The sequence below is a fragment of the Tachysurus fulvidraco genome, chromosome 15 (genome assembly GCF_022655615.1).
Source record: "Tachysurus fulvidraco isolate hzauxx_2018 chromosome 15, HZAU_PFXX_2.0, whole genome shotgun sequence".
In the NCBI taxonomy this organism is placed as follows: Eukaryota; Metazoa; Chordata; class Actinopteri; order Siluriformes; family Bagridae; genus Tachysurus; species Tachysurus fulvidraco.
The window spans coordinates 802,677-830,656 of NC_062532.1; the positions used below are offsets into that span (position 1 = coordinate 802,677).

Below are 27,980 nucleotides of genomic sequence, written 5' to 3' on the forward strand. Positions count from 1 at the left end.
TAAGGTTTAAAATGCATAATGGAGCGATTTACTATTTAGTTACTGATTAGTTGCTGAACCATCAGCTTAGACACACTGATAACTGTGCTTGTATGTATAAGTATGTAAGTATGGTATACGATCAGGTCAAGTTGAGAGGCTTTTAAATGTCATTGTGACCAAATACAATATCTGATACAGTACACAGTGAAATGAAATGTTTGTCCAGGACCCTGGTGCTACATAAAGACACCGACCTACATGAGACAACACAGAACTAATTAATCTATCGCCATAAAGAGACAGTGCAAACAGACAATATAATAAACTACAATACAGATATATAAAGACAGCACCACCCAGTATACAGTCTGTTTGTTCTGCAAAAACAGTTGTAGCAGCATTTAAAAATGTAAAGATGTAGGAGTCTGATGGCAAACTCATCTATCAGGGTACTTTAAATTACGCATATGAACATGGCTGGAATCAGAGTGAAAGTTTTGTAGGTTGGAGAAAAATTCCACTGTATCTGTTACAGAAACCATGATTCCGTGTTAAGATGTCATCACAAGGTTGAGTGACACAAAGGAATGTTCACTAAATAATAAACTATATTATTGTGCTTTCTGACAGTATAAGTAAATTATCCACTGAGAGGGGTGAAAAGCTTGTGAAATCTGAATTCCATCTAACAGCGTGGACACACAAACACACACACACTTGTTCCTTGGAAGTGTGATGTAAGGCTCATTAAATGAACATGGCTGGATCTTTTTGTTACTACATTGGTGTTGGTCAGGTTGTGTTTTATTGATGAAATGTGATTTTTAAAGCAGGATAGTTATATAATGCAGACAAGATGTTTTTTGAAAGAAAATTCCCAAAACCCTGATCTAAAGCCCATAGAGCTTCTATCTAATGCAGTAGAAAGACATTGTAGATTTTTGATGCTTTATTATAAACAGAATGAAAGTTTTGTAGCTTGGAGAAAAATTCCACTGTATCTGTTACAGAAGACATGATTCTGTGTTAAGATGACAAAAAGGAATGTTCACCAATTAATAAACATTATTGTGCAATGAGGGGTGAAAAGCTTGTGAAATCTGATTTCCAAATAACAGCATGGACAAACACACACACCCTTGTTCCTTGGAAGTGTGGTGTAAGACTCAGCACCACCCTTTTATTTGGTATAAATATGAGAGCATGAAGCTTCTGTCTCCTCCACAAACTTGCATCCTTCACAAGACGTCTTTTAAAGAAGACATTTCTTGCTACCTGCTTCATCAGTTCCTTGTAAGTGTGCAGTTTATTCTTGATGACATTATGTAGGTTATTAACTGTGTATGTAGATTACTGTGTATGTAGATTATAGTATTACAGCATTATAGTTACTGTATATGATAATGTTTAACTCATATTATGAAAGCTTAATTCTGATCATTTTCTATTACAGTGTGGTTTGTCAGTGCGTTAATCATTAATAAATAAAATGTGTTAGACTGGTAAAGTAAATTGGTGTGGTATAAGAGACATAAAGCTCTGTAGGACTCCACTTTATCACATTACACCTTGTTTATTAGTTACTTCTGATTTTATACTGAATACTGATTTATGAAATTTCAGCATTAAATTCTCACAAGACGTCTATAACACATCTCTGTACATGATGGCAATAAAATCTTTGGGTCTCAGAGTTCTGAATTATGCCAGTTAACATCCACTTCTCTGTTTATTAAAAAAAAAAGTCTGTTGATCCCAAAGTTAAATGTTAGTGATGGTGTAACATAGGGGTCTCAGACACAGAGTGAGGTTCTGTACAGTAAAAGTTAACATGAGGAGAGGAAACACACTTTAAACACCACATATCAAAGACAGATAGAAAACATTTAAAGACTTGGCAAATACATAAAGGCAAGACAGCATCATACATGATAAAGTTTTCCACAATAACACAACTCAGAACTTACACATGTCTAAAGTTTCACACTGACATGATGATTGTGCTTTTTATATGGTGCTAACAGGAAGTGGGTGACATAACCGAACAGATTATTAGAACACAGAGGATGGCATCCTTTTGTAAAACATTAATCTGGCCATTAGCGTACATAAAGTCATCTAACAATACAGTTGTTTAATGAAGCTTAATGAGCTGAATCAGCAAATAATATCAGCAGTAGCTCATGCTTCAGGCATTTTATTATCTTAACCACAATTCATCTTAAACATGCCTATTTATCAGAAGAACTATTTTCATCCATCTTGAAATGTTTGTCTTTTTAAGGTTAAGAACAAGATCATGTCAATCGTCACTGATAATGAAGTTGGTGGAAATGGAGGAGAACCTATCAATTGTGATGACATTGAAAATGGAGCCTTTTTGAAAAAGATCAGTGTTTGGGTCTGTGAAACAACGGTGAAAGCCATAAAGGTGTTGCTTACTAATGGACTGTCCAAACAGTTTGGTGATCCTTCTGGGGAACTGAAAGAGTTTACATTTGAAGATGAAGAGTGTTTTGCCTCCCTTTCACTTTGGCCAAATCAAGATGGTACACGTCTGGGTGGAATCAAATTCAAGACAAGTTTTGGGAGGGAGTTCCATGCAAGCGTGACAAGTGGTCAGCTGCATCCAGAAGTACCAGTTGATGTTGCCTCTGGGATCTGCATGGGAATCAAAGGACGTTCTGGGTTGGATATTGATCGCTTCGGCTTCATATTCCTCAACAACATCAAGTCTGCTGAGCTTACCAATGTGAAGTATCGCACTATTGATGTGAATCCCAATGCGACTGTCAGATATATCAAGTCCATGCCCTACACGAACAACACGGATAAAAACCAAGACTACAAAATCGAGATATCCAAAAGAATCACCCAAACATCCTCCTGGGCTCTTACCAGCAACCTGCAATACATCAGCCTGAAAGTGACGGCAGGAATTCCACTGCTTGTGAAGGAATTATCAAAATATAAACTAAAAATTGGAGTTGAGGGTAAATATCCTTCAAAGTTCACTGTGGATGAAATGAAGCTCTTCTCATTTCCTGTCACAGTTCCTCCAGAAAATATTTTGGATGCTTCTATTGAAATTGGTAAAGCTACAGTTGACCTCCCATTCACTGGCATCATCAAGATTACCTGCTATAATGGCGGCACACTGGATATTAATACCAGTGGAACCTACAAATGTGTCACTTACTCTGATGGATACTTGGATATCTGCTCAAAACAATTCTGATGGATACTTGGTTGTCAAGTCTCAAACCTTTTAAGGTTTGAGTTAAATTCTCAAAATCCTTTAAAAAATCCAATATCATGAATCTCATATATTAAATCATTTGAATCAGTAATGTTTGTGTTAGAGGTTAGCTTAGTTTGATTGTTTTTCATATTAGCTTTTCATAATCATGATTCCTTTGGTTGATTTTTTTTCCAAACCTGTTAACCAATAAAGTGATTTGATTTATTTTGCTGTTTCAGACAATTTATACTGCTAGTCTACCAGTGGTGCAAGACACAGTTTAGTTTAATGAAACATTCTTTACAAATAATTCTGAGTAATGAACAAAACATCTCATTTGGTGATTTTAGCTCTAGTTTGACTTTAGCTTTGTGTAACAATTTGATGATTTTCTTTTGACATTTTCAGATTATAATCTGTTATAATTTCAATCAATAAAATCAGTCTCAATTGAAACTAAGCTTCTGACTTGTTTTTTCCATAATTATGTATTATTCTAGATTCTTCCTGAACACTACCACAAGTCCCAGTCTTCCCAGTAAAATGTTCCTATATGCTGGAGTAAACAAACACTCATACACTACTTGAGCACATTTAATCTAATTAATATTATTATTTTGACTTAAGTACATTTTTTCTATACTTATAGACTTTCTCCACTATAATTATTATCTATTCCTTTAGACTTTGTCCACTTTGGCCATAACATCTACTACATAACACACTGTTCCATACACATGTCAATATTATTGAAACATATTACTGGTAGCGCACAGGCTCCCCGTGACCCGAGGTGGTTCGGATAAAGTGGTAGAAAATGAGTGAGAGTGGGTGAGAGTGTTACTGGTAGCTACTTAACCTTCTCCAAGTTCTCTGTAGCTGTTTAATATACAGTATAGGACACCTGGACATCACACCCATGTGTACAGTATGTCCCCAAAATGTTCCAGCAAAACTGATGAACACACTGAGCTCCATTTTCTCTGCACTGGTCTCTGAAGCATGTGTACCTTCAAGACCAATAGTTAATTCATATCTTGATGTTGGTAGGACATGGATCTAATTTTTCCAACAGCCACTTTGGGTATCACATCAGGAACAGTGGTATAGACAACATCGGTAAGATCAGCGGTACGATGAATAAACCAAGTACAAGCCTATTACAATAATAAAATACCAGCCAAATTCAAAGACATTAAATAAAATAAAACCAGTCATTGTTAACATTGTTAAGTTAATGTGTTCACACCTAATGAGGATTTAACATTACAGTATTTACACCTCAGAATTAAGAAGTTAACAACTTTAATGCTACAGTGATTTACTTTACCAGTACTGACAGATTTTATTTATTTATGAATAACGCACTGACAAACCACACTGTAATAGAAAATGATCAGAATTAAGCTTTCATAATATGAATTGCACATTATCATATACAGTAACTATAATGCTGTAATACAATAATCTATAGTGCTGTAATTTATCTACAACCACCAGCTTAGACACACTGATAACTGTGCTTGTATGTATAAGTATGTAAGTATGGTATACGATCAGGTCAAGTTGAGAGGCTTTTAAATGTCATTGTGACCAAATACAATATCTGATACAGTACACAGTGAAATAAAACGTTTGTCCAGGACCCTGGTGCTACATAAAGACACCGACCTACATGAGACAACACAGAACTAATTAATCTATTGACATAAAGAGACAGTGCAAACAGACAATATAATAAACTACAATACAGATATATAAATACAGCACCATATAAATAACCACCATTGCTATAATAACACACAAGAAGATTTCACTTACATGAAAAAAGTCGGTCATGTTCATTGGATGTAGGAACAACGAAGTGGTATTTATTTTCTCCTCATTGTAATGTAGTGCAAAAACGAGAAAAAGGCAAAAAAGTAAATAGTCCCCCCCTAAATTAAGGGGCTTCAGGGGGAAGGCAGGGTAGAGGTGAAGCTGTCCTCTCCAGGAGCGTAGCAAAGGCTCAGCTGGCAATTTGAAGTCCCAGGTCAGCTGGATGTGTCTGTAAAAGACTATCAGAAAAACAAGAAACATTAATTTCGTTAGGCACGCCCCCTTTTCCCCTCTCCAGCCGCTGAGTCTCGCTTCCTGCTGTGCTTCCTCCTGGAGAGTGAATGCTCCAGCGGCGCTCCTGATTGGCCCGTGTTTTTCGGCGGGAGTTTCGGCCGCTCCGCCTCGCTCTCACGCCCCGCAGCGCTGGCGACGGTGCTGAAGTTCGCGACCTCGCGCTTAGTGCCGCTGACCAAGGTGCTGAACGGCCGCCTTTTACACTCTCCTGCTTCTTGGCTGCCGATGCAGTGGGCCAAGAGCGTTTTTTTCTCCATGCATTTGCGGCGGTGCATGTGCCGCCATTACACTGTGTACAAGGCCAGATCCACGAAGATCTCCATGATGTGTTGGAGGCTGGAGTGGAAGATCTCGAGTGTCCTGTAAAGAGTCCCGACTCTGAATGGGTGATTCTTTTGGTTGATTTTTCACCCAATCTCTGTGCACTCAAAAGAAAAGCTTGATGCAGTCAAATAATCAGGACAGAAATATAAACCCTGAGCTCTCATCCTGGTCCAACGTGTTTTATGCAGCTGGACCGGACCGAGACTCGAGTTCACCGACTTTGATCCAAATCTTGCATCTGGTTTCTTTAAAAAGGTCATTCAATAAACAGATTGTTTACACGGCTGTCTGTCTCAACATACTTCACTTCTTTCAAACCACAATGCAAATCAAGTTTATTACAAATCAATTTTCCAAACCCACTTTAATTGAAACTGTGAAAGTCTTGTAGATATTTTAATTTTGTATTATATTTAATGTTTTAAGATGAATGTTATGTTTGAGATGATTAAAAAATACTTTTTATAAATGATTGTAAATGAAAATTCTTTTCTGTCAGTCATTTTACCTTATATATATATTTTAAAGTATTGTAGTTATTTTAATTTCGTATTATATTTAAGTTTGAGATGATTTTTAAAGGCCATGCAAGGAGAGCATTAATTAGAGAAGCAGCCAAGAGGCCCATGGTAACTCTGGAGGAGCTGCAGAGATCCACAGCTCAGGTTGGAGAATCTGTCCACACTATTAGTGTTGCACTCCACAAATCTGGTCTTTATGGAAGAATGGCAAGAAAAAAGCCATAGTTGAAAGAAAGCCATAAGAAATCCCGTTTACATTTTGCAAACATCATGTTGAAGAAGGTTCTCTGGTCAGATGAGTCCAATATTGAACTTTTTTGCCAAAATTCAAAATGTTATGTTTGGCAGAAACCTAACACTGCACATCACCCTGAACACACCATGGACAGAAGGGACAGGGAGGATGGTCAGAGTTGATGGGAAGATGGATGGAGCCAAATACAGGGCAAACGTAGATGAAAACCTGTTAGAGTCTGCAAAAGACATGAGCCTGGGGCAGAGGTTCACCTTCCAGCAAGACAATGACCCTAAACATACAGCCGGAGCTACAATGAAGTGGTTTAGAACAAAGCATATTCATGTGTTAGAATGGCCCAGTCAAATCAAGACCTAAATCCAATTGAGAATCTGTGGTGAGACTTGAAATTTGCTTATGCTCACCATCCAATCTGATTGAGCTTGAGCTATTTTGCAGAGATAAATGGGTAAAAATGTCACTCTCTAGATGGGCAAAGCTGGTAGAGACGTATCCCAAAAGACTTGCAGCGGAAGGTTTGGTCTACAAAGTCATGCTTAACTTTTCAGATATTTATTTGTAAATAAAATTTGGAGACCATTTATCATTTTCTTTCCACTTCACAATTATGTGCCATTTTGAGTTGGTCTATCACATAACATCCTAATAAATACATTTTTGTTTGTGGTTGTAACGTGTCAAAATGTGAAAAAGTTCAGTGGGTATGAATACTTTTGCAAGGCACTATATAAATTCCAGGAAAATCAAACTGAAGGTGAAAAGACTAGATTCATGGATGAGTATTTTTTCATCAGTGATTGTTTTATTCCTTAAGAATTACAGATTTACAGTATTACATAATTTCATGTGATGAATACATATTTAACCCTATATATGTAAATATCCCATTCATTTGTTTAATAGATTTTGCAGCAGACCAAGTTGATTGTGGTTTATTAAGCAGCTCATATGGATTCCTTTAATATGTTCCTCTATGTGTCATGTGTTACCATCATCATACCCACTCTGATGTCTGTTCAGTTGAAAAAACACACATTCAATGTCTTCTGTTATTAACGAATGATAGAATTTCATTAACAAGTTATTTCACTTCTCATAATTTCTAGAAAACTGAAGTGAAATTTGCTTAGCAATAATACACTGGAAAAGCAATTAGAAAAAATATAAAGTAAAATAAACTGACAAAAGAAGAAATAAATCAAAATAAATCATAAATAAAAACCATCTAAAAATCATCTCCAACTTTAGATAAAACATTAAATATAATACAAAATTAAAATATCTACAAGTCTTTCAGAGTTTCAATTAAAGTGGGTTTGGAAATTTGATTTGTAATAAAGTTCACACCACTATTGAATCTAAAACACTTTTATTTCTGTCAATTTAAAATATCATCCACCTTTTCACAAACAGTTCTTTAGGGAACACAGTGAAGAATTAAAAAAGTAAAAATGGTACATGTGTTCATCCTGTCATTTACGGTTACTGTCATGAGGAGGTTTCACCATTTCTTCTAGTTTATTTTCCATAGCTTCCTTCTTCCTTGCTTTCTGTCTTTGTTGTCTTTTATTTCATTTCTCTCTTTTTTGCTGCATTAATTTCACTTTGTTTCTTTCTTGTATTGGATGAGATTGTCACATAAGGATAACCAGATGCATGTTGTATAGAAGTTACATATGTATGGCAGCCACTCTACTCCAAAAATTTCTATTAACAGTAATCAAACCTCAGATGTAACTAATCGACCCTAATGCAATAGGAATTTTGCATTACCAGTGCTAACAAATTTTTATTGAATTAAGACTTACCCACCATCCAAGACATGTGGTAAAGAAAATAATCATAATTAAGCATTCAGAGGTGCAGTGATATATTTAATAGGAGTCAAAGCTTTAACATATACAGTAAGAGGAAGATTATTGTACTGTAACTAACCATAATCTACATACACAGTTAAAAATGTACATAATGTAAACAAGATTTTTTTTTCTCGACTTACAAGGAAGTAGTCAAAAGCATGTAGTGAAAAAGTTCCTTCTTTAATTAACGTCTTGTTAGAGAAGCAAGTTTATAGATAAGACAGAAACTGCACACATTCATATTTATACTATTTAAAATTGGTTGTCTTGGACCTTGGACACACCCTTGGAACTTGGACACACCTTTGGACCTTGGACACAGCCCTTTGTGGGATGAATATACAAAAAGTGTTTTAACTTGTTTTACATCATATATTGTATGTATGTTTTTTCACAGCTTCTGGCTTTGGCACAGTAGCACGGCCATAACATGGAAACTTGGCACAAGTTAACTGTTCAATAAAACACACATGTACAGCTGCTCTTCGCTACCCTGAAGCGGTAGAGTGGAAAAGGCGGCGGTTCAGCACCTTGGCCAGTGGCACTAAGCACGAGCTCCCGATCTCCAGCACCGTGGCCAGCACCGCGGCACCTGAGAGCGGGGCGGAGCGGCTGAAACGCCCGCCGAAAATCACGGACCAATCAGGAGCGCCGCTGGAGCATCAACCCTCCAGGAGGAAAGCAGAGCAGGAAGCAAGGCTCAGCGGCTGGAGAGGGGAAAAGTGGGCGTGCCAAACGGGACTAATGCTTTACATTGTTCTTATATGGTTTACAGAGCTATCCAGCTGACCCAAGTCTCCTCATTGCCGATCGAGCCTTCGCTATGCTCCTAGAGAGGACCGCTTCACCGCTATCCTGCTGCCGTCCTCCTGTTGTCTCGTTTGAGAGCCTGCACCTTTGCCTAGGCGCCCCCTACAGGAAAGATGTATTTTTGCTTTGACTGCCTTACTAATTTTCTTTCTATTTTTAGTGGTTGAGAAATTAAACTCCAAATATTGGTCCATGTATGCAAAGCATTACTCTATGAAAAAAAAAAAAAAAAAAGATTGGTTTCAATGCTAATTGATTCATATTGTTCAGTATTGAATTTGATTCTATAGAGACATTTTCCATCTTGATGTGGCCAAAGTGAAAAGGAGGTGAAATGCTCTCAATCAATCATCAAATATAATACGTTTTAAATCAATTGAATTACTGGATGACTATATTTTTTATTTATTATTTTTATTAGGTGTTTGTGTTTGTGAATGGCCAGTGCATACTCTTTGATTAAAATAATTTGTTATTTATTTTTTTCTGAGTATGAACTCAGACTTTTCAAGCTTGCCTAAAACTGTCCAAGGTGCTACATTTCTTATCTCATTGTGCCACACACTTATCAGGTGATCGTGCCAAGTAGTTATTACTTTAGCTTATAATATATGCAGTTTAATGTGTACCAATTTAAACATGGACATTATATATGACTTATCACTCCACTCAGAAAAATGTTTAACTATTAGCAGCAGGGAAAACAAAAAAGTACAAAAGGCCTTACGGAAGGACTTTTGATGACCACTGAAGGACTTGCCATTGAATGTGTTAGATTAGCAGTTAAGGTGTTGGACTACTGATCGGACGGTTGTCAGTTTAAATCCCAGGTCCACCAATCTGCCACTTCTGGCCCCATGAGCAAAGCCTTTAACCCTCATTTGTATAAAATGAGGTTAAATGCCAGTTGTTCTGGAAAAGGGCATCTACCAAATGCCAAATGTGTCTAACAACCAAATAAAGTACTTATTACACAACGTTGGTAAGCTCAGCAGTAAGATGAATAAACCAAGTACAAGCCCATTTCTATAATAAAATACGAAGTGAAAATACTGGATTGAAATGTTGTGCCTTGTGACTGAGACCAAGCTTTCTGGCACTGGGCAGAACATTTCACTCCAGAAGCTATTTGTTACTACATCCTACTGAATCCTATTGAACATTGTTTGAAAAGGCTGAAACATGTGATCTGATCATCAGTTTTTTATAAACAAAGAAGAGGGTGTTAGGAGTGAATTGGAGCAAGATGGCGCCGAACATGGCAGCCGTGTTGCGAGCTCCGAGGAAACTTTGCAGTTTTTCATTTATCTTACTAGTTATCCTGCTGTCCTGCGTGTTGGAAGTTGTCTGCATAACTGCCTACGACAGACACACGCTTCTAAATATAGGTTCCTATGTTGCGAAACGCAAACCGGACTTTGAGTTCCTGAATGCTGGCAGTTTGTTTACCAACACCGCATCGGAGCCCTTTGTCTGGGCCGCACAAACGCGACCAAGGAAACGCCGACGGAAAAGAAGGAAGAGAGCCGGCGTCCTTGTCAGACTCAGACGTCGTCCCCTCCGACCTCCTCTCCCAACCATTTTGCTGGCTAATGTTCAGTCACTAGACAACAAACTCTGTGAACTACGGGCACGTATCTCCTACCAACGAGAAACGAGGGACTGCTGCATTATTTGCCTCACAGAAACCTGGATGTCTGCGGAGGTTCCAGACTCAGCCATCGAGCTCACGGGGTTCTCCGTGCACCGCTCGGACAGGACGAAAGAGCTCACAGGGAAAAGCAGAGGCGGAGGTGTTTGTTTCTTTATCAACAACTCGTGGTGTGATGAAAGGAATCTACACTCTATTAAATCCTTCTGCTCCCCTGATCTGGAATTTCTTATGCTTCTGTGTCGACTATTCTGGTTACCGAGGGATATTACAGCGGTCATTATCACAGCTGTTTATATTCCTCCTCAAGCTAACACAGACCAGGCACTCAAGGAACTGTATGGGTATATAAGTGAGCAGGAAACCGCGCACCCAGATGCAGCGTTTATTGTAACAGGGGACTTTAACAAAGCCAACTTCAGAACAATAGCTCCAAAATACCTCCAACACATCACCATCAACACGCGTGGTGACCGTATACTGGACCACTGCTACTCTCCCTTCCGGGATGCTTACAAATCCCTCCCCCGCCCACCTCTCGGCAAATCGGACCACTCGTCCATTCTGCTCCTGCCTGCTTATAGGCAGAAACTGAAACGGGAAGCACCCGCCCTCAGGACAATCCAATGCTGGTCCGACCAATCAGATGCTATACTACAGGACTGTTTTGATCACGTGGACTGGGACATGTTCCGGGCAGCGTCTGATGACGACATAGAGGCGTACTCAGATTCTGTCACGTGTTTCATCAGGAAGTGTGTAGAAGATGTTGTGCCGACAAAAACAATCCGCGTCTACCCCAACCAAAAACCGTGGATTAATAGCGATGTTCGAGCGGCCTTGTCAGCGCGGACGTCTGCTTTTAAATCCGGGAATCCTGACGATCGCAAACAAGCCAGCTACGATCTCAGGAAAACCATCAAAGCCGCAAAAAGACAATACAAAAACAAAGTTGAAGAACATTTCAACACCAACAATGCAAGAAGCATGTGGCAGGGCATCAACAACATCACAGACTTTAAAGGGAACAAACCAGCGACTGTAAACATTGCCGCCTCTCTACCGGACGAGCTAAATAACTTTTATGCTCGTTTCGAGGCTCACAACCCCGCCCACAGAGAGCGCTCCTGCGGCTGCTGCAGAAGATTTGAGTGCTCTCTCCGTCTCTGTCGCGGATGTAACCCGATCCTTCCGACGAGTAAACATCCGCAAGGCTGCGGGTCCTGATGGCATCCCAGGTCGTGTGCTCCGAGCATGCGCATCCCAACTGGCTGGTGTGTTCACAGACATTTTCAACCTCTCCCTGTGTCTGTCTGTGGATCCATCATGTTTCAAAAAGTCCACCATAGTACCCATACCAAAGAAAAATAAAATCACATGCCTAAATGACTGGAGGCCAGTTGCTCTCACACCCATCTTCAGTAAGTGCTTTGAGAGACTCATCAGAGAATACATCTGCTCTGTGCTGCCTGCCTCACTTGATCCGCTACAGTTCGCATACAGCAGCAACCGTTCCACAGATGATGCTATCGCTTTCACCCTACACACTGCTCTCTCCCAACTGGAAAATAAGAACACCTATGTGAGAATGCTGTTTGTGGACTACAGCTCAGCATTTAACACAATAGTCCACACTGCCACACTTGTAGCGAAGCTTCAGACTCTGGGACTAAACAGATCTCTGTGCAACCAGATTCTGGACTTCCTGACAGGCAGAAGTCAGGTGGTGAGAATGGGCAGCAATATTTCATCCCCTCTGATCCTCAACACCGGTGCTCCTCAGGGCTGTGTCCTCAGCCCACTCCTGTATTCCCTGTATACACACACGACTGTACAGCTACACATAGCTCCAACGTCATCGTCAAATTTGCTGATGATACAACGGTGATAGGCCTGATCACCGACAACGATGAGACAGCCTACAGAGAAGAGGTGAGCACTCTGACCAAATGGTGTCGAAAGAACCACCTCTCACTAAACATTGACAAGACCAAGGAGCTGGTGGTGGATTTCAGGAGACAGAGCAGAGAACACAGACCCATCTCCATCGACAAGACACCTGTGGAGCGTGTGAGCAGCTTTAAGTTTCTGGGTGTCAACATCAGTGAGGATCTCATTTGGTCCACACACACCGACACAGCGCTGAAGAAGGCACATCAACGCCTCTTCTTCCTGATACAGCTGAGGAAGTTTGGAATGAGCCCCTGCATCCTCAGAACATTCTACACCTGCACTATAGAGAGCATCCTGACGGGCTGCATCACCGCTTGGTTTGGAAACAGCACCGTTGGCAACCGTAAGCCTCTGGAAAGGGTCGTGCGAACTGCCAGCCACATTGTTCGAGGTGAGCTTCCCTCCCTCCAGGACATCTACAACAGGCGGTGCATAAGGAAAGCTCGGAGGATCATTAATGACTCCAGCCACCCATCCCACAGACTGCTCTCTCTGCTCCCCTCAGGAAGACGTCTCCGCAGCATCCGATCCCGCACTAGTCGACTGAGGGATAGCTTTTCCCTCAGGCCATCAGACTAATTAACAGCCATAAATAACACAGCACACAGCATATTCAACAGTTCAACACCGGACTATACACACATGCACACATGCACACTGTATCCGTACTGCATCAATACACATGGGTCCATACACACACACTGCATCTAATCTAAATAACAATCTATCTGACAATAAGCTATCGGTACCACAGGACATTTCTGTATCTGTACAATCCATTGCACCTTAACATGTTACATAATATTACATGTATATAATACTTTATATATATATATATATATATATATATATATATATATATATATATATATATATATATATATATGTATATATATGTATATATATATACTTATATAAACTGTTCTATTTATGTTTATGTTATGTTACTACTGTATGTAAATGGTTCTGCAATGTCTGGAGCTTGCTCCCAAGAATTTCACTCACCAAGGCACATGTGCCGTGGTGATGTGACAATAAAGGTGACTTGACTTGACTTGACTTGACTTGACTGTAATAATTCAGAACTCTGAATTTTATTTTATTTATTTTATTAAATTTCAAAAATCAGTATTCAGACATCAGAAGTAACTAATAAACAAGGTGTAATGTGATAAAGTGGAGTCCTACAGAGCTTTATGTCTCTTATACCACACCAATTTAATTTACCAGTACTAACACATTTTGTTTATTAATGTTTAGAGCTTCTGTCTAATGCAGGAGAGAAGACAATGTAAATTTTTGATGCTTTATTACAAACAGAAGTTTTGTAGGTTGGAGAAAAATGTAACTGTATCTGTTACAGAAAACATGATTCCGTGTTAAGATGTCATCACAAGGTTGAGTGACACGAAGGAATGCTCATTACAGTAAATATTAAACACTATTGTGGAATGAGTGGTGAAAAGCCGTGAAATCTGATTTCCAAATAACAGCATGGACACAATAAACACATACACACTTACTACTTGGAAGTGTGATGTAAGACTCAGCACCACCCATTTTATTTGGTATAAATACGAGAGCATGAAGCTTCTGTCTCCTCCACAAACTTGCTTCCTTCAAAAGACGTCTTTTAAAGAAGACATTTCTTGCTACCTGCTTCATCAGTTCCTTGTAAGTATGCAGTTGATTCTTGATGACATTATGTAGGTTATTAACTGTGTATGTAGATTACTGTGTATGTAGATTATAGTATTACAGCATTATAGTTACTGTATATGATAATGTTTAACTCATATTATGAAAGCTTAATTCTGATCACTTTCTATTACAGTGTGGTTTGTCAGTGCGTTAATCATTAATAAATAAAATGTGTTAGTACTGGTAAAGTAAATTGGTGAGGTTTAAGAGACATAAAGCTCTGTAGGACTCCACTTTATCACATTACACCTTGTTTATTAGTTACTTCTGATTTTATACTGAATACTGATTTATGAAATTTCAGCATTAAATTCTCACAAGACGTCCATAACACATCTCTGTACATGATGTCAAAAAAATCTTTGGGTCTCATTGTTCTGAATTATGCCAGTTAACATCCACTTCTCTGTTTATTAAAAAAAAAAGTCTGTTGATCCCAAAGTTAAATGTTAGTGATGGTGTAACATAGGGGTCTCAGACACAGAGTGAGGTTCTGTACAGTAAAAGTTAACATGAGGAGAGGAAACACACTTTAAACACCACGTATCAAAGACAGATAGAAAACATTTAAAGACTTGGCAAATACATAAAGGCAAGACAGCATCATACATGATAAAGCTTTCCACAATAACACAACTCAGAACTTACACATGTCTAAAGTTTCACACTGACATGCTAGCTCATGTGCTTTTTATATGGTGCTAACAGGAAGTGGGTGATGTAATCGAACAGATTATTAGAGCACAGAGGATGGCATCCTTTTGTAAAACATTATCCTGGCCATTAGCATACATAAAGACATCCAATAATGCAGTTGTTTAATGAAGCTTAATGAGCTGAATCAGCAAATAATATCAGCAGAAGCTCATGTTTCAGGCATTTTATTATCTTAACTACAATTCATCTTAAACATGCCTATTTATCAGAAGAACTATTTTCATCCATCTTGAAATGTTTGTCTTTTTAAGGTTAAGAACAAGATATTCAGTATTGTTCAAGTTGGTGGAAATGGAGAAGAACCTTTCGATTTTAATGGCCAGGAAACTGGATCCTTGTTGAAAAAGATCCAGGTTTGGGAAGGTGATTCTCAGATAAAAGCCGTGATGGTGTTTCTTACTGATGGCCGGTCAGGACACTTTGGTGGTATTGCTGGGACTCTGAAAGAGTTTACATTTGACAAAGATCAGATAATCGACTCCCTTTCACTTTTTAAAAATCAAGATGGTACACATCTGGGTGCTATCAAATTCAAGACAAGTTCTGGGAAGCAGTTCTATGCAAGCATGAAAAGTGGTCAGCTGCAGCCAGAAGTACAAGTTGATGTTCAATCTGGAAAATGCATTGGAATCCAAGGACGTTCTTCATCTGGCATTGATCGCTTCGGCATCATGGTGCTCAGTAAGCTATAATGCTTTGTGCTTAGCTTACCAATGTGGTGTATCGTACAATTTCTAAAGTCTCACCCAAAGTGACCCAAAAAGACCAAAATCTATTGACATTTTCAGAAGATTATAATCTGTTATAATTTCCATCAATAAAATTAGTCTCAATTGAAACTAAGCTTCTGACATGTTTTTTCCATAATTATGTGTTATTCTAGATTCTTCCTGAGCACTACCACAAGTCCCAGTCTTCCTAGTAAAATGTTACTATATGCTGGAGTAAACAAACACTCATACACTACTTGAGCACATTTAATCTAATTCATATTATTATTTCGACTTAATAAATTGTTTTCTATACTTATAGACTTTCTCCACTATAATTATTATCTATTCCTTTAGACTTTGTCCACTTTAGCCATAACATCTACTACATAACACACTGTCCCATAACGTACACGTGTCAATATTAGTGACACATGTTACTGGTAGCTACTTAACCTTCTCCAAGTTCTCTGTAGCTGTTTAATATACAGTACAGGACACCTGGACATCACAGCCATGTGTACAGTATGTCCCCAAAGTGTTGCACAAAAACTGATGAACACAGTGAGCTTCATTTTCTCTTCTTTGGTCTCTGAAACATATGTAACCTTAAAACCAATAGTTAATTCATATTTTGATGTTGGTAGGACATTGATTTAATTTCTCCAACAGCCACTTTGGGTATCACATCAGAAATAGTGGGATAGACAACATCGGTAAGATCAGCAGTAAGATGAATAAATCATGTACAAGCCCATTACTACAGTATAATAAAATACCAGTGGAATTCAATGACATTAAATAAAATAAAACCAGTCATTGTTAACATTGTTAAGTTAATGTGTTCACACCTAATGAGGATTTCACATTACAATATTCACACCTCAGAATTAAGACGTTATCAACTTTACTGCTACAGTTATTTACTTTACCAGTACTGACAGACTTTATTTATTAATGATTAACACACTGACAAACCACACTGTAATAGAAAATCATCAGAATTAAGCTTTCATAATATGAATTACACATTATCATATACAGTAACTATAATGCTGTAATACTATAATCTATAGTGGTGGACTTTATCTACAACCACCAGCTTAGACACACTGATAACTGTGCTTGTATGTATAAGTATGTAAGTATTGTATACGATCAGGTCAAGTTGAGGGGCTTTTAAATGTCATTGTGACCAAATACAATATCTGATACAGTACACAGTGAAATGAAACGTTTGTCCAGGACCCTGGTGCTACATAAAGACACCGACCTACATGAGACAACACAGAACTAATTAATCTATTGACATAAAGAGACAGTGCAAACAGACAATATAATAAACTACAATACAGATATATAAAGACAGCACCATATAAATATACTTGGTTATTCTGTACAAAAAAAATGTTTCCTTTAACTGAAGTTAACTAAAATAAATAAATAAACCATGTTTAACCCCATTGCTATAATAAAACACAAGCGGATTTCACTTACATGAAAAAAAGTCGGTCATGTTAACATTGTTCAGTTAATGTGTTCACACCCAATGAGGATTTCACACAACAGAAAATGTTCAGAATCGAGCTTTCACATACATTAAGACATACAGTAATTATAAAGCTATAATACTCTAATCTACATACACAGTTAATAACCTACATAATGTAATCATGAATATACAGCACAGGTTAATTACCTTAAAATGTCAGAACATCTAAGAAACCACAATGAAGTGACATTTCTTTGTCTCTCAGAAACTTTTGATAAGACATTGGAAGGGAATCATAATTTCTCTAACTGTTATTTCTTCTCCATTACATCCCATGAAAGCTCTACATACCTTAGATAAGGGCTCTTGGAATGTTCTACCAAAAAGCATCTGGTCTTCACTGGATGTAGGAACAACGTGGTGATATTTATTTTCTCCTCAGTTTAATGTAGTGCAAAAACCAGAAAAAGGCATTAAAGTAAATAGTTCCCCCCTTTAATTAAGGGGCTTCAGGGGCATTTGGGCAGAAGTCCAGGATTCAAACCTAGGCAGTAGGAGGGGGACGGCAGGGTAGAGGTGAAGCGGTCCTCTCCAGGAGCGTAGCAAAGGCTCAGCCGGCAATTTGAAGTCCCAGGTCAGCTGGATGTGTCTGTAAAAGACTATCAGAAAAACAAGAAGCATTAGATCCGATAGATTCCTGCTGTGCTTTCCACCTGGAGAGTGAATGCTCCAGCGGCGCTCCTGATTGGCCCGTGATTTTCGGCGGGAGTTTCGTCCGCTCCGCTGCGCCTCGCTCTCACCCCCCGCGGCGCTAGACACCGTGCTGAAGTTCGGGAGCTCGCGCTTAGTGTCGCTGACCATGGTGCTGAACCGCCGCCTTTTACACTCTCCTGCTTCTTGGCTGCCGATGCAGTGGGCAAAGAGCGGTTTTTTCTCCATGCATTTGCGGCGGTGCATGTGCCGCCATTACACTGTGTACAAAGCCAGTTCCACGAAGATCTCCATGATGTGTTGGAGGTTAGAGTGGAAGATCTCGAGTGTCCTGTAAAGAGCCCCGACTCTGAATGGGTGATTCTTTTGGTTGATTTTTCACCCAATCTCTGAGCATTCAAAAGAAATGCTTGATGCAGTCAAATAATCAGGACAGAAATATAAACCCTGAGCTCTCACCCTGGTCCAACATGTTTTATGCAGCTGGACCGGACCGAGACTCGAGTTGACGACTTTGATCCAAATCTTGCATCTGGTGTCTTTGAAAAGATAATTTAATTAACAGATTGTTTACACGGCAGTCTGTCTCAACATACTTCTCTTCTTTCAAACCACAAAGCAAATCAAGTTTATTACAAATCATTTTTCCAAACGCACTTTAATTGAAGCTGTGAAAGTCTTGTAGATATTTTAATTTTGTATTATATTTAATGTTTTAAGACAAATGTTATGTTTGAGATGATTTAAAAATACTTTTTATAAATGATTATAAATCAAATTTCTTTTCTGTCAGTCATTTTACCTTATATATATATATATATATATATATATATATATATATATATATATATATATATATATATATATATATATATATAAGTATTGTAGTTATTTTAACTTCGTATTATATTTAAGTTTGAGATGATTTTTAAAGGCCATGCAAGGAGAGCATTAATTAGAGAAGCAGCCAAGAGGCCCATGGTAACTCTGGAGGAGCTGCAGAGATCCACAGCTCAGTTTGGAGAATCTGTCCACACTATTAGTGTTGCACTCCACAAATCTGGTCTTGGAAGAGTGGCAAGAAAAAAGCCATTGTTGAAAGAAAGCCATAAGAAATCTCGTTTACATTTTGTAACCATCATGTGGAAGAAGGTTCTCTGGTCAGATGAGTCCAAAATTGAACTTTTTGGCCAAAATTCCAAATGTTATGTTTGGCAGAAACCTAACACTGCACATCACCCTGAACACACCATGGACAGAAGGGACAGTGAGGATGGTCAGAGTTGATGGGAAGATGAATGGAGCCAAATACAGGGCAAACCTAGATGAAAACCTGTTAGAGTCTGCAAAAGACATGAGCCTGGGGCAGAGGTTCACCTTCCAGCAAGACAATGACCCTAAACATACAGCCGGAGCTACAATGGAGTGGTTTAGACCAAAGCATATTCATGTGTTAGAATGGCCCAGTCAAAACAAGACCTAAATCCAATTGAGAATCTGTGGTGAGACTTGAAATTTGCTTATGCTCACCATCCAATCTGACTGAGCTTGAGCTATTTTGCAAAGATAAATGGGTAAAAATGTCACTCTCTAGATGTGCAAAGCTGGTAGAGACGTATCCCAAAAGACTTGCAGTGGAAGGTTTGGTCTACAAAGTATTGACTCAGTGGGGCTGAATAAAATTGCATGCCAAACTATTCAGATATTTATTTGTAAATAAAATTTGGAGACCATTTATCATTTTCCTTCCACTTCACAATTATTTTCCACTTTGAGTTGGTCTATGACATAAAATCCTAATAAAATACATTTTTGTTTGTGGTTGTAACGTGTCAAAATGTGAAAAAGTTCAGTGGGTATGAATACTTTTGCAAGGCACTGTATATTATAGGAAAATCAAACTGAAGGTGAAAAGACTAGATTCATGGATGAGTATTTTTCCATCAGTGATTGTGTTATTCCTTAAGAATTACAGATTTACAGTATTACATAATTTCATGTGATGAATACATATTTAACCCTATATATGTAAATATCCCATTCATTTGTTTTATAGATTTTGCAGCAGACCAAGTTGATTGTGGCTCATTAAGCAGCTCATATGGATTCCTTTAATATGTTCCTCTATGTGTCATGTGTTACCATCATCATACCGACTCTAATGTCTGTTCAGTTGATAAAACACACATTTAATGTCTTCTGTTATTAAAGAATGATAGAATTTCAACAAGTTATTTAACTTCTCATAATTTCTAGAAAACTGAAGTGAAATTTGCTTAGCAGTAATACACTGGAAAAGCATTAAAAAAAGGTAAATCGATTGATAAAAAATGAAATAAATCAAAATAAATCATAAATAAAAAGTCACTAAAAATCATCTCAAACGTTAAATAAAACATTAAATATAATACAAAATAAAAATGTCTAAAATGTTTATAGAACGGTGTTGTAAAATATTTTCATCTTATTTAATGATTCCTGGATAAATGTTAAACTTTAGACACACCTTGGACTTTGGACACACCGTATGGATGAATATACAAAAAGTGTTTTAACTTGTTTTACATCATATATTGTATGTCTGTTTTTTCACAGCTTCTGGGCTTGGCACTGTAGCACGGCCACAACACGGAAACTTGTCACAAGTTAACTGTTCAATAAAAAACACATGTACTGACTCATGTTAATTTAAACCATGACAATACGTGCACCACCGCAAACACACGAACGGAGGAAAGGCCGCTCTTCGTCCAGTGCATCGGCAACCCTGAAGCGAGAGTGAGAGTGGAACAGCCGGCGGTTCAGCACTTTGGCCTACGGCGCTAACCGCGAACTCCCGATCTCCAGCACCGTGGCCAGCACCGCGGCAAGTGAGAGCGATGCGGAGCGGCCGAAACTCACGCTGAAAATCACCGACCGATTTTATTTAATTCTGATCATTTTCTATTACAGTTTTTTTTGTCAGTGCGTTAATCATTAATAAATAAAATGTGTCAGTACTGGTAAAGAAATCACTAGCATTAAAGTTGATAACTTCTTAATTCTGAGGTGTAAATACTGTAATGTTAAATCCTCATTAGGTGTGAATACATTAACTTAACAATGTTAACAATGACTGGTTTTATTTTATTTAATGTCATTGAATTCCGCTAGTATTTTCTTATACTGTAGTAATGGGCTTGTACATGATTTATTCATCTCACTGCTGATCTTACTGATGTTGTGTATCCCACTATTTCTGATGTGATACCCAAAGTGGCTGTTGGAGAAATTAAATCCATGTCCTACCAACATCAAGATATGAATTAACTATTGGTGTTAAGGTTACATATGTTTCAGAGACCAATGAAGAGAAAATGGAGCTCACTGTGTTCATCAGTTTTTGTGCAACACTTTGGGGACATACTGTACACATGGCTGTGATGTCCAGGTGTCCTGTACTGTATATTAAACAGCTACAGAGAACTTGGAGAAGGTTAAGTTAGGTTAAGCTACCAGTAGCATGTGCCACTAATATTGACATGTGTACGTTATGGAACAGTGTGTTATGTAGTAGATGTTATGGCCAAAGTGGACAAAGTCTAAAGGAATAGATAATAATTATAGTGGAGAAAGTATATAAGTATAGAAAACAATTTATTATGTTAATTAATAAGAATGAATTAGATTAAATGTGCTCAAGTAGTGTATGAGTGTTTGTTTACATCAGCATATAGTAACATTTTACTGGGAAGACTGGGACTTGTGGTAGTGCTCAGGAAGAATCTAGAATAATACATAATTATGGAAAAAACAAGTCAGAATCTTAGTTTCAATTGAGACTGATTTTATTGATGGAAATTATAACAGATTATAATCTGAAAATGTCAAAAGAAAAGAAACAAAGTGTTACACAAAGCTAGAGTCAAACTAGAGCTAAAAAAATAACAAAATGAGATGTTTTAGTCTTGCACCACTGGTAGACTAGCAGAATAAATTGTCTGAACCAGCAAAATAAATCAAATCAATTTTTTTATTGGTTAACAGCTTTGGGAAAAAAAATCAACCAAAAGAATCGATTATGAAAAGCAAATATGAAAAACAATCAAACTAAGATAACCTCAAACACAAACATTATTGATTCAAATGATTTAATATATGAGATTTGGGTGATTAGTCACTTTGGGTGGGACTATAGAAATGGTGGGATACACCACATTGGTATCACTAGTTGAGCATCATGAAGCCAAAGCGATCAATGCCAGATGAAGAACGTCCTTGGATTCCAATGCATTTCCCAGAGGCAACATCAACTTGTACTTCTGGCTTCAGCTTACCACTTTTCATGCTTGCAAAGAACTGCTTCCCAGTATTTGTACTGAATTTGATGGCACCCAGATGAGTACCCTCTTGATTTGGCGAAAGTGAAAGGGAGTCGAATATCTCATCTTGGTTAAAGGTAAACTCTTGCAGTTCCCCAGATGGAATACCAAACTGTGCTATCCGCTTATCAGCAAGTTCCACCTTCACAGCTTTTATCTGAGAATCACCTTCCCAAACCTGGATCTTTTTCAACAAGGATCGATTTTGCAGGCCATTAAAATTGAAAGGTTCTCCTCCATTTCCACCAACTTGAACAATACTGAACATCTTGTTCTTAACCTTAAAAAGACAAACATTTCAAGATGGATGAAAATAGTTCTTCTGATAAATAGGCATGTTTAAGATGAATTGTAGTTAAGATAATAAAATGCCTGAAGCATGAGCTACTGCTGATATTATTTGCTGATTCAGCTCATTAAGCTTCATTAAACAACTGTATTATGAGATGTCTTTTTGTACGCTAATGGCCAGATTAATGTTTTACAAAAGGATGCCATCCTCTGTGTTCTAATAATCTGTTCGATTACATCACCCACTTCCTGTTAGCGCCATATAAAAAGCACATGTGCTAGCATGTCAGTGTGAAACTTTAGACATGTGTAAGTTCTGAGTTGTGTTATTGTGGAAAGCTTTATCATGTATGATGCTGTCTTGCCTTTATGTATTTGCCAAGTCTTTAAATGTTTTCTATCTGTCTTTGATACGTGGTGTTTAAAGTGTGTTTCCTCTCCTCATGTTAACTTTTACTGTACAGAACCTCACTCTGTGTCTGAGACCCCTATGTTACACCATCACTAACATTTAACTTTGGGATCAACAGACTTTTTTTTTTTTTTTTTTTTTAATAAACACAGAAGTGGATGTTAACTAGCATAATTCAGAACTCTGAGACCCAAAGATTTTATTGCCAGCATGTACAGAGTTGAGTTATGGACGCCATGTGAGAATTTATTAGTAAAATTTCATCAGTCAGTATAAAATATAAACTAATAAACAAGGTGTAATGTGATAAAGTGGAGTCCTACAGAGCTTTATGTCTCTTATACCACACCAATTTACTTTACCAGTACTAACACATTTTATTTATTAATGATTAACGCACTGACAAACCACACTGTAATAGAAAATGATCAGAATTAAGCTTTCATAATATGAGTTAAACATTATCATATACAGTAACTATAATGCTGTAATACTATAATCTACATACACAGTAATCTACATACACAGTTAATAACCTACATAATGTCATCAAGAATAAACTGCACACTTACAAGGAACTGATGAAGCAGGTAGCAAGAAATGTCTTCTCAAACTTCTCAAGACGTCTTGTGAAGGATGCAAGTTTGTGGATGAGACAGAAGCTTCATGCTCTCGTATTTATACCAAATAAAAGGGTGGTGCTGAGTCTTACACCACACTTCCAAGTACCAAGTGTGTTTGTGTTTGTCCATGCTGTTATTTGGAAATCAGATTTCACAAGCTTTTCACCCCTCATTGCACAATAATGTTTATTATTTGGTGAACATTCCTTTTTGTCACTCAACTTTGATATGACATCTTAACACAGAATCATGTTTTCTGTAACAGATACAGTGGAATTTTTCTCCAACCTACAAAACTTTCATTCTGTTTATAATAAAGCATAATAATCTACAATGTCTTCTCTATTGCATCAGATAGAAGCTCTATAGGCTTTCGATCAGGGTTTTGGGAATGTTCTATCAAAAAGCGTCTGGTCTGCATTAGATCATTATCCTGCTTAAAAAAAATCACATTTCATCAATAAAACACAACCTGACCAACACCAATGTAGTAACAAAAATATCCAGCCATGTTCATATGCGTAATTTAAAGTACCCTGATAGATGAGTTTGCCATCAGACTCCTACATCTTTACATTTTTAAATGCTGCTACAACTGTTTTTGCAGAACAAACAGACTGTATACTGGGTGGTGCTGTCTTTATATATCTGTATTGTAGTTTATTATATTGTCTGTTTGCACTGTCTCTTTATGGCGATAGATTGATTAGTTCTGTGTTGTCTCATGTAGGTCGGTGTCTTTATGTAGCACCAGGGTCCTGGACAAACGTTTCATTTCACTGTGTACTGTATCAGATATTGTATTTGGTCAAAATGACATTTAAAAGCCTCTCAACTTGACCTGATCGTATACAATACTTACATACTAATACATACAAGCACAGATACCAGTGTGTCTAAGCTGGTGGTTGTAGATAAATTACACAAGTTTTTCATCCCAGAAGTTATTTTCTTAAAGCTTAAAATACACAATGGAGCGATTTACTATTTATTTACTGATTTAGGTGACTGAATAATTAAACATACAAACGTCTTTGTCAGAGATTAATTTCCTTAAACTCTGAGAAGGCATAATGATGAGGTTTATTCTTTTGTGAACATTCATTTGTGTCACTGAACCTATTGATGACATCTTAACACGGAATCATGGTTTCTGTTACGATGGAATTTTTCTCCAAACCAAAGAATATTCAGTCTGTTTATGATAAAGCATCAAAAATCTACAAAGTAGTTTCTATTCTATTCCATAGAAGCTCTATAGGCTCTATCAAAAAGCATCTGGTCTGTATTGGATCATTGTGAAGGACTCATGTGGATGTGAATTCCAGTTTGCTGGTAAGCGCTCAGGAGGATGTTTGGGTCATCAACTGATCAGCTACTGATCGGAAGGTCATAGGTTCGAACCCCAGGTCCACCAAGCTGCCACTTCTGGGTCCCTGAGCAAGGCCCTTAACCCTCAGTTGCTCAGTTGTAAGTCACTCTGGATAAGGGTGTCTGCTAAATGCCGTAAATGTAAATGTAATCAAGGACATAAACTTGATAACTATGACACCACCCAGTATACAGTCTGTTTGTTCTGCAAAAACAGTTGTAGCAGCATTTAAAAATTTAAAGATGTAGGAGTCTAATGGCAAACTCATCTATCAGGGTACTTTAAATTACACATATGAACATGGCTGGATCTTTTTGTTACTACATTGGTGTTGGTCAGGTTGTGTTTTATTGATCAAATGTGATTTTTTTTTTAAAACAGGATAATGATGTAATGCAGACCAGATGTTTTTTGGTAGAACATTCCCAAAATGATCTAAAGTCTATAGAGCGTCTATCTAATTTGATATAATCTGATTTTTGATGCTTTATTATAAACAGAATGAAAGTGTAGAAGGTTGGAGAAAAATGCCACTGTATCTGTTACAGAAAACTTGATTCTGTGAAAATATGTTATTAAAGTTTCTGAGACGGAGATTAATTCTTGAGTGTTCGGACAGTTTAAGGGTATTAACCCTTAGGGGGAAAAAGCTTCTCTAATCGGAATTCCTGCTAACAGCGTGAGAACACACACACACACACACACACACACACACGCACACACACACACACACACACACACACACACACACACACACACACACACACACACACAGGTAAAACCGTGGATGTGTTCCTTTTAACTCTCCTAAAATGACTACCATACACTTTGTATACATTTTACACGATGTACAATATTTTCCTTTCCACTCTCTAAAACTCAGACGTTTAGATAAAGCTGGATCACTTGAAGCTTTCAAATCATCAGAGTAAACTGAGACAACAAAACAAAAGTCTTCTTCAAATACATTAACTGCAGCAAGAAAAGTGAAAAGTATTTTAAAGTGAAAAGTATATTTTAAGTATTTTAATTACAGTGTGTAATTTAAACACTGACACAGGCAAGAAAAAGGAAGTGTGTCACTGGACTCAGGTCACATATTGGTGTTACATATTGATTATTTTGTGTGTATTTTCTGTCCTGCCACAGTTAGTGTTTAACGTAAACGCTTTTGCTTTCGGTATTAAGACTGTAACTGACACTGTATGTAGATTAGAGTATTATAGCTTTATAATTACTGTATGTGTTAATGCTTAATTTTAAGGTTTCTTTAACTCATATTATGAAAGCTCGATTCTGAACATTTTCTGACGTGCGAAATCCTCATTGGGTGTGAACACATTAACTGAACAATGTTAACATGACCGACTTTTTATCATGTAAGTGAAATCTGCTTGTGTTTTATTGCAGCAATGGCGTTAGATATGGTTTATTCATGTTAGTTAACTTCAGTTAAAGGAAACTTTTTTGGAAAGTTTATAGTTTATATTCATCAACATTGTTAAGTCTGTTCAGCTTACCAATGTTGTGTATCCCACCATTCATGATGTGATACCCAAAATGGCTGTTGGAGAAATGAAATCTGTGTTTTACCAGAACAACACTTCTGAAACTCAGGAATTTACAATTGAGACCTATAAAAAAAATCATCCAAATATCCTCCTGGTCTGTTAAGGGCAAAATGGATTCCACATTCAGCCTGGAAGTAAATGCAGGAATTCCACTGCTTGTGAGGGAGGAATCAAGATATGACTTAAATATTGGTGTTGAAGGTACATATGCTTCAGAGACCAGTGAAGAGAAAACAGAGCTCTCCACGTTTCCTGTTAAAGTTCCTGCAGGTAAAAAAGTGGATGTGCGCGTCACACTTGGCCAGGCTACAGTTGATCTCCCATTCACTGGCATCAAGAAGATTACCTGCTATAATGGCAGCGTGCTGGAGATTAAAACCAGTGGAACCTACAAGGGTGTCGTTTACTCTGTTGAAAAAGTGACTGTGAATGAATCAAACAAAATGCTTGATCAGGCCTAATAAGCTTTGAATGAAATTGTACTGTACTGTACAAAAACTCAGTATCTCAGTAAAGGTCTTCCTGACTTGAAGTGTGTGTGTGTGTGTGTGTGTGTGTGTGTGTGTGTGTGTGTGTGTGTGTGTGTGTGTGTGTGTGTGTGTGTGTGTGTGTGTGTGTGTGTGTTGGGGGGGGGTATTACACTATTTCAGCATATTTAAAAGTATTAATGTAAATTTTTGGAAACTTTGTCCACTTTGGCCATAATGTGTAATACAGTGTTCCACTACATACTTATGTCAATATCAGTGACAAATATTACTGGAGAAAACTTATCCATTTGTCTGAGTTGTCTGTGGTTGTTTCTACTACGTGTGTACTCGTATCTGTAGCCAGCGGTGACTTCTACAATCTTGCATGTTTTCGTGTGTCCTGTATGGGGTGGGACGGGAGATTTTTTTTATTATTTTTTTTTTAATCTTTAAACCAGTGAAAACAGTGATTTGATTTATTCTGCTAGTCTAATCCAGTATTTGTAAACCTTTATAAAAGATTAAAAGATTATAATCTGTTAGGATTTAAATCATTAAAACCCCTCTCAATAGAAACTAATGCTTTGACTCGTGGATGGTTCTAGATGCTTCCCGAAGCCCAGTGTCCCAGTGAACCGTGTCTTAACAAGGCTAACACAGGAAAACCTCTGGTGAAGCACAATGTCTACATGGCTAGATCTGCTCTTTATCAGAACTGTAAGGAATTCTCATCCACCGCCTGGGCAGGGTAACCCTCTTTTCGTCTGCCGCCTGGGCAGGGTAACCCTCTTTTCGTCTGCCGCCTGGGCAGGGTAAATAAATTCAGCCTCTGCTCGGTTT

At 37.7% G+C, this 27,980-nt stretch overlaps 1 protein-coding gene, 2 long non-coding RNA genes and 1 pseudogene across 3 annotated transcripts in view; 3 read left to right on the plus strand and 1 right to left on the minus strand.

Moving 5' to 3' along the window:
• LOC113651616 (aerolysin-like protein) overlaps nucleotides 1–27,980 on the plus strand; it is a 382,868-nt gene that overhangs the window by 208,633 nt on the left and 146,255 nt on the right. The window lies entirely within an intron of this gene.
• Nucleotides 1,166–27,958, plus strand: LOC113637484 (annotated as a pseudogene).
• On the plus strand, nucleotides 18,926–22,072 carry LOC125138614. Its single transcript, XR_007137862.1, has 2 exons — nucleotides 18,926–20,351; nucleotides 20,636–22,072. It is a non-coding gene; the product is annotated as an uncharacterized LOC125138614 (long non-coding RNA).
• On the minus strand, nucleotides 22,593–24,221 carry LOC113637485. Its single transcript, XR_007137857.1, has 2 exons — nucleotides 23,677–24,221; nucleotides 22,593–22,681 (listed from the first exon to the last, which is right to left on the minus strand). It is a non-coding gene; the product is annotated as an uncharacterized LOC113637485 (long non-coding RNA).